The following is an 11,419-nucleotide window of genomic DNA, read 5'->3' as shown; positions in this document are numbered from 1 at the left end:
GTCAGAAACCAGCAAACTATCTTGCAGAATGTCCACACCATTTTGCACTCCCACCAACAATGAATAAGAGTTCCTGCTGTTCCACATTCTCGGCATCATTTGGTTCTGTCAAGTGTTCCAGATTTTGGTCATTCTGATAGTTGTATAGTGGTATTTTAACTTGCATTTCCCTGATGTAATATGGAGCATATTTTCATGTGTTTGTTTGCCATCTATATATTTTCTTTGATGAGTGTCTTTTAAGGGTTTTTGGCCATTTTTAAATTGGGTTATGTGTTTCCTTTGCCCATTGGCTTTTATTTATATATTTTTTGCAAATTTGTATTTTTTAATCTGAAATAACCAAAGGAGGGACCTAGCATCATCTTTTAAGATTAATCTAAAATATGAAGTACTAAAGAGTTGAGGTAGCTCTGCTTAAGGGACAGAAGTTCTTCCCTGGACAATTGAATGACAGAAAATAGGAAGGTGATAGTCTAATGACATTTTAAAATAAAGAGACTATAATTTTCTACTTCTTATATTGCCTAGCCTTATTTTCTTAGTAAAATTCAAGGGAAGTTAGGTCATAAACATTATACATTTTGTATTTAGCATAACTAAGCAATATTTTGGTAAGCATATTAAATAAGTTATTTTCAAACACAACAAACTATCAGATTTTCTATAGAGGGTTTTGGAAGTACAAGTGTCTTATATAAATTCTATACAATCCCAATAACAGAAATCTAAAAGTAAAATGAGCACACATACACGCACACACACACAAACACACACACTTTAAAAAAAACCTGTTATGTTGCATCATAGGCAAATATGCTTAATTAGTTATTTGATCTGGTTTTTCAACAAATTATTTTCATGACCTCATAAAAGATTTTTCAATCATCTTAAATAAGGAAAGAACACTGAACCAACAAACCTACACTAATATCAGAAGTCAATATTTTAGGGGCGCCTGGGTGGCTCAGTCGTTAAGCGTCTGCCTTCAGCTCAGGTCATGATCCCAGGGTCCTGGGATCGAGTCCCGCATCGGGCTCCCTGCTCGGCGGGAAGCCTGCTTCTCCCTCTCCCTCTGCCTGCCGCTCTGCCTACTTGTGCTCTCTCTCTGTCAAATAAATAAATAAAATCTTTATAAAAAAAAAAAAAAAAAAAAAAAAAAAAAGAAGTCAATATTTTAGTTCTTTAATTCAGTGGAAGAGGTGACATGTCCTTTTTAAAAATGGTCTATTTGGGTAAATAATTCATTTTGGGTTCTTTATTCCACATTCTTTAGGGCAAATTCTCAATCACACAATGAACTTCTACAAATTAGTAAACTATGGCATGCTTATTGTGAAAACAAAGAATACCAAAATGAGAAAATATCTGTTGTGTTTAATTGACTCTATATTTGAAAAAATAAATAAATAAATGAAATGTGTGTTATAGTAGTCAAGATAATACCAATTGCTCCAGTCACTCGCCTTTCTTACTTTAAACATGTGGCTTCCTAAGATTGCCATGAAAATAAACTGATGGGTGAGAATGTGTAGGAAGACACACCAACATATGTTAGTGGCTCAGTCAAGAGCTGAGTCACTAACACACCCTTGGAAAGAAGAGCTGTATTAACCAACCACATGAAAGGTGGATGGAGAGGGTTGGAAATGTTCTGCTCCTGGCTATAACTTCTTTTTTCTCATAGTGGCTAGCATTAATCTCTGTAAAGTTAAAGGCCAAATCATGTTCTAGGGTAAACATGGGGCAAGGTGGTGTGGGAGCTCCGGTAATGAAAGAGTAGCAGAACATCGCATTAAGGATATGCCATGACTCAATTATCTATAATATTTAGGGTAGGTAGAGTGATTATTTCACTTTGAATTTTTTACATATTGCATTTAGGGGTATAGAGAGAAATTGTTTAAAGGAGTTGCTATAGCTCTAGAAAATTTATTCCATAATGATATTAATAACTTAAAATAATGACTACTTTTTTAAGGCCATAAAATAAAACATTCCAGGGGCCCCTGTGTGGCCCAGTCTGTTAAGCATCTGCTTTAGGCTCAGGTCATGATCCCAGGTTTCTGGGATCTAGCCCCACAACTGGCTCTGTGCTCAGCAGGGAGTCTGCTTCTCCCTCTCCCTCTGCCCCTCCCCCCATTCGTGTTCTCTTTCTCCCTCTCTCTCTCAAAATAAATAAATAAAAATCTTTAAAAATTAAAAAAAATAAAATCAAACATCCCAATGTCATCTATTTATGAAAATATTTTTCCTAAAAAAGAAAAAAATCTTGCCATTTGTGATAACAGAGATGGACCTTGAGGGCATTATGCTAAGTGAAATAAGTCAGACAGAGAAAGACATACAACATATGACCTCATTTACACGCAGAACCTAAAAACAAACAAAAGCAAACACACTTAGATACAGAGAACAGATTGGTGGTTTCCAGAGGCAGGGGGCAGGAATGGGTGAAATGAGTGAAGGGGGTCAAAAAGTATAAAAATTCCAGTTATAAAATAAGTAAGTCCTAGGGATATAATGGACAGCATGGTGACTAAAGTTAATAATACTTTATTGTATATTTGCAAGTTGCTAAAAGAGTAGATATTAAAAATTTTCATCATAAGAAAAAAAATTGTGACTACATATGGTGAAGGATGTTACCTAGACTTATTGTGGCAATCATTTCACAATGTATACACAGATATTGAATGTGTTGTACACTGAAATGAATATAATGTTATATGTCACTTATATCTCAATAAAAGATAATAAAAACTGTTTCTTATTTGAATAATGCATCCAATGAAGAAGAAATCAAACTATCCAAATTAGCTATAAAGTAATTTCTTATATAAATCACACTGGAAATATTTTTTTATAAAGATTTTGTTTATTTATTTGTCGGAGGGAGAGAAAGAGCAAGCAAGCACAAGCAGGGGGTAGCGGCAGGCAGAGGGAGAAGCAGGCTCCCCACCGAGCAAGGAGCCCAATGCGGGACTTGATCCCAGGACCCTGAGATCATGACCTGAGCCGAAGACAGATGCTTAACCAACTGAGCCACCCAGGTGTCCCAACCCTGGAAAAATTTTTAAATATAAAATCAGTGCCTCAATTTTTAAATAATTGATGACTTTTTCAACCACATATATTAAAAAATTAATTAATTCCCGTGTCTGGACTCTTTAATGTGAGATTTGATAAAGAATGTATGCATGATAAATTATTGATTTCAGTCATTTTTTACATATATCTTCAAAGGTATTCCTAAATCTTATAAGCATATGCACTGATATTTAAAAAAATATTTTTAAAATATTCACATTAAGGAAAATTATTTAGTGTGAAACATAAAATCTGACTCCCATGTCAGTGTTAATTTAAATCCTCTATTGTTAATGTTTTTTAAAATCCTGTGAAGAATTTATAAAATGAGAATAGTAACGCAATGATTTATAGTTCCATTTTCATACAATAATGACTGTGAAAACATTACTTCTGACACATCATCTACTCATATGCATTATGTACCTGTGTGTATATATGTAGAAATGTATGTATATATGTGTGTATGTTCTTTCTCCCTTATGAGTTTAAAGAAAGGGCCGACTTTGTTCAACTTAATTGCAGTGCAATTCATATAGTATGAGCATAGAACATGAGTTTCACAGGGAATTAGAATTTGAGAACTATTTCTGAAAATTCTGTTCCAAAATAGAGATTCAAATGTTAAATCCAACTGTTCAGGAAAGGAATAGAGTGGAATATAGAGAAATTCTCTTCACAGTAAAAACTGAAAAATGCTCTGTACCCTAGAGGGAGCATATCTTGTGTAAAGATAAGTCAATTATAAATTATGAAACCTGATTCAGTTCCTTTCTTTGAAATTAAGTAGTCATATCAATTGATTAAATGATTTAATGAAATGTGAAACCTAGCAATGGCATTTTCACTGCCTATAATGCAGAAATAAACTGAGTGAATTGCTTTGGAAATCTTTAATATGGATATAAATCTAAGAATTATATGTGCAAGAGATAAATCCTCTCATTATCTTTTCCTCTATGGACACTTTTAATACATGTGTGATCATTTTTTTCATTTTATACAAAATTGTTTCAATTTTTTATGCATTATATCACACACTGAACAATGTGGGGAAAGGGTTTTTATTATCTCAAGACAACAAATTCAAGTGATCATGGGTTTGTTATTTTAACATGGACTGCATCTTTTCCTTTTCTTTCTCTTTTAACTGAAACAAACACCTTTATTATCTATAGATAACTTTAAATTTTGGAAGTCACTGTGAGAGAACCCATGAAAAGTTACTTTGTGTAATTTACCGGAATGGGAGGTGGGCAGGGGATGGGTTAAATGGGTGATGGATATTTAGGAGGGCACTTGTGATGAGCACAGGTTATATGTCAGTGATGAATCACTAAATTCTACACCTGGAACTACTATTACATTATATGTGAACTAACTGGAATTTAAATTAAACTTGAAACAAAAAAACAAAACAAAAATAACATATATATTTGCTTTGGAAGTTCAGAAGAATAGGAAAAAATAATAGAATTAACTAGCAATACTACAGAGCCATGCCGTCCTACACATACAGTGGCTATGAGCCACATGATTTAGTTTACTTACACTTAAAATAAAAATAAAAATAAAAAACTTGTACAGTCACACTAGCCACATGCCAAATCCTGCATGGCCACATGTGACTAGCAACTAAGGTAGAGGACAGTGCAGATATAGGGCATTTTCTCATGGCAGTTCCTTCTACTGAAATAGAACATTAATGGGATTGCAAATCAGTCGGATATTTTTTGAAATTGAGTTCATTATCATAGTTCCTAAAGTTTCTGAAATACAAAAATGTGTAATCAGAATGAAAGTGAGGTGAATGAAGGCAAAGATTCAGGGATTAGATGTTGATTTAAAAAATTATCTGTACAATATATACAAAATTTGTCAACATTCTCTTTCCATTTAGAGTTTTACTGATTAAAATTGCATTCATGTATTTATTTGTGAAAGTTTTATATACAAGATCATTCAGTTAGACTCACCTCACTCTAACCAAATTTCAGGTTAGTTGGCTCTCACATAGTAGATGGCAGTCCTTGCCTTCCAAAGGGTAAAAGCCCACTTCGGTATTAGCAGTTACTCTTGAAACCCAGATTGGCAATTACAGCTCTAGCTTAGTGAAATTAAATTTCCTTCTAATTAGTTATGATTATTGGGTATCCATTTAGTGTGCTGTTGTTATATGAACTTTGGAGGCTGATTCAGAATATGCAGAAATATAGAATATTAAATATGAGTCTAATGTTTTTGAGTATCTTCCCAATGAAAAAAATTATTAGTTGTTACCCTTGTAATTAAAATTCAGAAATTTGACATTGTATACAAACTTGATACCATTTTATTTTAAAATTTAATTTGTTAATTAGTTTTTTAATTTGGTGACATGCAGATACCCAAAACTTTAGATCTTACACTATTCAACAGACATAAGAAGTTAAACATAGTGCAAAGCATGTGTATAGGTTAGTTTAATATTTCTCAGGGAAAATCTGAAAAAAGTTGATTTAGGGCATTATAAAGATCTTTTTAATACAGTTTGATTCATCCTTGATATGAGATAGTGATCCCTCTCTCAGGTAGGTGAGTGCAGTCTTGGAAATTTTGAACTGGGGGTAGCTTAAACATTCTTTACCTCCTTATAATGAAACTAAATCTGCTAACAAAATTCTATAATATCAATTAATTCACTGTTAGCTTCCAATCAAATGAAAGGATGGAGTGTTTCAGGAAACTTTACATATTTTTTACTTATTAGCATTTCCATTTTTGTTTAATTCATGCTGAAAATCTCACTGTTTCACCAGGAGAGCAAAGTAAATTACTACAGAATTCAATCTGGGAGTCTGTGAAGCAATTAAACACTAAAACAGACAAGCAGTAGGGGACTCTTTCAGCTCAGGAGAATAAATTAGGAATGATGTTAACATAGTTCACTTAAAAAGAAATTTTAATGGCTAGGCTCAGATGGAGAGTTTGTGGAATCCAACAAAACCTCAGAATGAGTGTATTCCAGAATTGTACTCAAAATCTAATTAGATCTCAAATAGAATATTATGAACACATGCTCTATTTAAGTAGAATCTTGGTAATTTTTTATTATATAATCTCTCTTATGGCATAACACAATCCAGATTAGATACATAATAAAACCTGTCCATGTTTTATAGGTAGTTTAAAAGACTCAAATTATAAATGTGAGGCAATGTATTAAACAAATGTGTGTGTGCTTTCTTATAGCCCTTTTTCTTTTTCTTTAATTTAGCAAATATGTACTGGATGTTTACCGTATAGCTGTATCTAATCTAGGAAAACAAAAGACCGAATCCCTGGTTTTTGTCATTGATTAGAATATAGTCCATTTGGGGAGATGGTCATTTATGGAGAAAGATGGTGGAGTAAATATTATAATCTAGGCATGAAGATAATTTCCCTGAAACATTGATGAAACTACTCATAATCAGTTTTTACCTAAATATTAACTTTATCCTTTAGCTTTATACTTGAGAAGGGCTCCTGCAATTATCAATTCCAAATTCTATGACTCCACCTAGATCTCACACATGAAATCTTATAAATGAACCTCAAGTTTCCAGCCTGTTTTTCAACGAAGTTATTTCAAATGGTCATGGATTGTAAAAAAAAAAAAAAAAAAAAAAAAAACTTTCTAAAATGATTCACTTAAAAAAAAAAAAAAAACACTTAAATGGATTCCTATATGTTTACAAGACCATTGCTAAAACTTGACTAGTTGCCAGATTCATGTGAGATTTTTTTAAAAATACATCGATTTCCAGACCCAGAACAATAGAATTGAAATCTTGGAGAAGTACCCTTGGAATCTTTATATTAAACCAGTGCTGTATTTGAGAAGTATGATATTCTAGTTTTGAGAAGCATTGGTTAATTCCAGTTGGTACCCAGTCCAAAACCATAGCAGTATTAAAAAAAAAAAAAAAAGAAAGAAAGAAAGAAAGAAAGAAAGAAAAGAAAAGAAAAGAAAAGAAAAGAAAAGAAAAGAAAATTTAATATAAGAAATCATTAACTCAATACAAGGGTCTTAATCTAGATAACTAAAAGATAAAAAGGGAACTCTAAGAGATGATTGACGTATAAAGGGCAAGCAGCAGCTATTTACATGCTGAGGGGATAAAAGGAAGGAGTTGTAATGGTAGGAGTTAGTTGGACAGTTAGGGAGTCAGAGCCAGGGTCCCCAACAAGAAAATATGGAGTCAGGACAGCTAAGATAAAACAGCACGGACATGCTGCTTTGCAGCTTAGACAGGACCACGCTAGCATTGTTTTGCAGCCTTTGCAGAAATGACTTCTGCAAAATGTCCTAAAATAAGACAGTTAACCACAAGGTATTTGTCCCTATCACGGGCAAGGGGTGGTTAAGACGTAAGCCTCCAGACGTCAGCAGAAAAGACCATCAGCACAAGAGACATCAACCTAATAGGTAGACAGAATCATGACCAAAACCCTGATTGGCATGACTCAGCACACCCTGATCACTTAATATAGTTCTGCAAAAGAGCTCATAGAAAGCCCTAAACTCCAGGGGTAACCCTTCTGGGCCCCCTCCCTCTCCGAGGGCATTGTACTATTTTTCAACAAAATTTTGCTTTGCTGCCCACTACTCTTCCCCTTCATTCCTTCAGAGCAGAGTGGCCAAGAAGCGCAGACACTAAAGGCAGAGAATTCCTGCAACAGTAACAATTCAAATTTAAAAATTTCTTTTTTTTTTTTTTTTATTTATTTATTTTTTAAAGATTTTATTTATTTATTTGAGACAGAGAGAATGAGAGAGAGAGAGAGAGTACATGAGAGGGGGGAGGGTCAGAGGGAGAAGCAGACTCCCTGCCGAGCAGGGAGCCCGATGCGGGACTCGATCCAGGGACTCCAGGATCATGACCTGAGCCGAAGGCAGCCGCTTAACCAACTGAGCCACCCAGGCGCCCCCAAATTTAAAAATTTCTAAACGGGGCCCCCGAAGCTGAAAATTCAGACCTCTGAAGCAGAGGTGATACCTGGCTGGAGCTACTATCTCTGTATTCAGAAGCCTCCTCCCCCAGCCCAGAGATGACACTCACACCTTTGATTAAAGGCACCAGCTGGCTGGTGCGTGTATCTCTGAGACTGAACACAATGACGCTGGTTGTGCACACTAGAAAAACTGAAGACTTGATTGAGCAACTGTTAGAGAAAAGAATTGCTGCTCCTGAAGTAAAGAAACTCCGCTGGGCTTCTGCCCATTGAATGAGGAAGCCTACAAGGAACCCATGGGAAGTACACAGGAGAAGTAATTCTTGTCTTCCTTTCACAACCTTACAGTCTCAGTCTAGTACTTCCTGTTGGCATAGTCTTGCATAAACCTAGCTGGAAAAGAAGAAATGTGGCTGTCGAAAACCCAACAAACCAAAAGAGAGTATAGAAGGGTGAGTTTGGAGCTGAGAAACAATTGCTTAATAACCGGAGCATTGACCTAGCTGATAAAATCAAAAGATGCTTTAGAATCACAACAGCCTGCATAATTTGCACATGATCTGTCCTTTAGATGCAGCTTCTGTCAAGCTTCCATCTGTACATCATCTATTCTAAATGATTCAACCATTTTACACATGTAATTAAATATGAAGGAGTTTTTCAAACCATACTATATTTGATCTCTTTGCTTTATCTACCTATAATAAACTTTCTCCTTTGGACTACCTGAGTAAGAATCTTACCATTTTCTAGATTCTGTCCAGTTTCAACTCTTCATAAAGGCTTTTTTGACACCCACTTCACAACAGCATTAACATATATAAATACATATAAAATATAATCTATAATATGTGCATATGTAATATAAATATATATGTGCGTGTATATATGTAAATAAAGATTCTATACGTACAAACTGAGGGTTCTAGAGGGGAGGGGGGTGGGGGGATGGGTTAGCCTGGTGATGGGTATTAAAGAGGGCACGGACTGCATGGAGCACTGGGTGTTATACGCAAACAATGAACCATGGAACACTACATCAAAAACTAATAATCTAATATATGGTGATTAACATAATAAAATTAAATTTAAAAAAAAGATTATATATGTACATATAAACACACATACCTGTGTAATATTTTGTATTTTTAATAGTTTGTATAGCTTATTCTGTTGCAAGATTGCCACCTTTGTACCTACCTCACTGCCATTAAGCTATAGCTTTCTCAAGAACGAGTCATGTTGTCTCTTATTTCCAGGCCGAGCAAAGATCCTGGCATGTGGCAAGGAATGAATTTATGTTTTTTAATGAAAGACTTAATTAATATATCTAAAAGAAGCCTATATTGAATAATTTAGATAAGTAAATATGTCTCTAGAAAATGATGAGTATTTCACTAGCACTATTTCTGTAGGAAGAATGCCAAGAGCTAAGGCAGTCATAAATAAACATGACTCAATCAAAGGTACACAAATTAGTGCATAATACCTCATGTAAAATCTGTGTTTTTAATTATAAGCATAAAGCTATGTAAAAAGTAAATTTAGGGGCACCTGGGTGGCTCAGTCAGTTAAGTGTCTGCCTTCAGCTCAGGTCATGATCCCGGGGTCCTGGGATCGAGTCCCACATCAGGCTCCCTGCTCAGCGGGGACCTGCTTCTCCCTCTGCCTGCCTCTCTGCCTACTTGTGCTCACTCTCTATCTCTCTGTCAAATAAATAAATAAAATCTTTAAAAAAAAAAGTAAATTTAACTGTGAAGAGTAAAAAGCCATGACAACAACAAAAGCAACAATAAAAAATATTACTTTAATTGGGAATTAGAATGATAGAAAAAACATTCATTGATAACGAAATATTTTATAAATTTTTCCTCATTAATCTATACTAATCCTTATAGGATATATTGAATATGCAAAACAACATATGCAATGTGAAAAATATGGTTGGCTTCAACATGAAAAGGAAAAATAATTCTGTATGCAATGAATCCTTTTGTTTGAGCTCTGAATAATTTCTTTTATGGAGGTTGTAGTTAATTTAACTTTATTAATAAAATTCCCTAATGTGTAAAAAACAGGACAGGAAACAGCCCCCCACCCCAACTCCCAGCCATGGGAAGATGTAAAAAATCTAACAATTATACTACTATAATTTTTCAATGGATTTTTTGCATAACTTATTTCAATGTAAACGTCACAATAACCGTCTATGGTACTTGTTAGAGATTCTTATTTCCAGAATTCTATAGCACAGATCACTTTTTTTAAAGATTTTATTTCTTTATTTGCGAGAGAGATAGTGAGAGAGAGAGCACAAGCAGGGAGGAGAGGGAGAAGCAGGCTCAGTATTAGTACTGTGGGGCTCGATCCCAGGACCCTGAGATCATGACCTGAGCCAAAGGCAGCTGCTTAACCGACTGAGCCACCCAGATGCCCCACAGTACAGAGTAGTTAAGAAATTTGCCAGAGCAACAAATTACTTGAAGTGGGAGAACACATACTCATTAAACCCTTTCATTAAACCCTTTCTGTTTAACTACATTCTTAATATCAGAAAAGCAACTTGTTTTAAACAGAAAGCCAAGCTCTACATAGTTCTTTAGGACAATGAAACCCTGTGTCAGTACAAATGGCAACAAAAAGACAATTCTTGGTGAGAAAATGAGTCCCTTTTCTCTCTTTCTCTGTCCTCAAAGACATATACACAATAATACTAAAATGAAACTTGTTCTGAAAACACTGAAAGGGATAGAGAAAAATATTCCCGTCAGAACCTAACTCGAGTATGAAACTCAAGATGACCCATATTTTCAGATCCTCAGAAATCTTGCCATTCTCTAAAATGAAATGACATGTGGAAATCATCAAATATTTGAAAACTACTTGAGTTGCTATTCTTACCAAATTACGCTTTAGTAGAACAACATTTAACCAAATGAATCCTAAGCATTCCAAAAAGTTAAGTATGATATTTAGGAAGAAAATAATTGCTTATACAGAAAATAATTAGAAGAGAAAGTCAGGAACAAATGCATGTGGATGAACTTTGTAAACAATGAAATTTAGGAAGTTGAACATTGCTTTTGATAGAAGTGCAATAGAGATGATTTTATACTAGAAAACAGTGAACTAACTCAATATATATATTGCCAACATATACTGAATTTTCGATAAGTTATCTATAACACTGCAATCTATAGATTCTACAAATCTATCTATATCATAGGTGAAAACTTTTTTCAAATGTGCATAAGGAATATATACAAAGAAATTGATTTCAACCTAATTTGCAGGGACACAAAAATACAAAACGAATCATCCATCAAGAATAGAATGCAGAATACATAAAATA

Source organism: Halichoerus grypus, chromosome 2 (assembly GCF_964656455.1).
Source record: "Halichoerus grypus chromosome 2, mHalGry1.hap1.1, whole genome shotgun sequence".
Taxonomy (NCBI): Eukaryota; Metazoa; Chordata; class Mammalia; order Carnivora; family Phocidae; genus Halichoerus; species Halichoerus grypus.
This window is presented reverse-complemented; position numbering follows the sequence as displayed.